A 942-nucleotide genomic window follows, 5' to 3' on the forward strand; every position below is an offset into this window, starting at 1 on the left:
CACACACACACACCTCAAGGTTAACAGATGTAAACAAAGACTGAGGCATTAAAACTATAAAGACAAGAATGAATTTAAAAAGAGTATGTATGTTAAACTGACTGAATATAAAAACAACTGAACTTCAGTTGATTATTTTTAAACATGATGCAGTTTCAGTTTTGTTTGCATCAACATTAAAATATTTGGCGCACATTTCTGTCAGTCTGGTTCCTAAAGTAAACAGCAGATTAAACTACAGATTTAAAAAAACAGATTGAACTACGGATTAAACCAGAGAATAAACTACAGGTTAAAGTGTTTCTACAAGTTGTTTTAAATGCTCGCAGCTCAGCGGACATCTTGTTTATAGCTGCGATAAACTGGGTTACTGAGTATTTTAAATGCTTTATTTCTCATTTTTATCTTCACTGCACTCGCTTGTCCACCGTTGTATTTTCATATAGCTCTGTCTTNGTTTGTAAACATGACGCAGTTCTGTTTGCGTCACCAGGCGCACAGCACTTCCTGAACTAAAGCACGGATTAAACTACAGATTAACCTAAACTAGATTTACCTGCAGATTAATCCAGACTACAGATTTACCTGCAGATTAATCCAGACTACAGATTAAAGGTTCTGTTCGGTGAAGCTGCAGCAGTTCGGCAGACATCTTGGTTTCAAACTGTGCAGATTATTAATCTGTNCCGTAAAACAGAATCAAATCTGACTGACTATAAAAACAATAGACGGAGCGTCCTGTTTGTAAACATGACGCAGTTCTGTTTGCGTCAACAGGCGCACAGCACTTCCTGAACTAAAGCACGGATTAAACTACAGATTAACCTAAACTACAGATTTACCTGCAGACTAATCCAAACTACAGATTTACATGCAGATTAATCCAGACTACAGATTAAAGGTTCTGTTCGGTGAAGCTGCAGCAGTTCGGCAGACATCTTG

Source organism: Austrofundulus limnaeus, unplaced genomic scaffold (genome assembly GCF_001266775.1).
Source record: "Austrofundulus limnaeus strain Quisiro unplaced genomic scaffold, Austrofundulus_limnaeus-1.0 Scaffold2929, whole genome shotgun sequence".
NCBI classification, from domain to species: domain Eukaryota; kingdom Metazoa; phylum Chordata; class Actinopteri; order Cyprinodontiformes; family Rivulidae; genus Austrofundulus; species Austrofundulus limnaeus.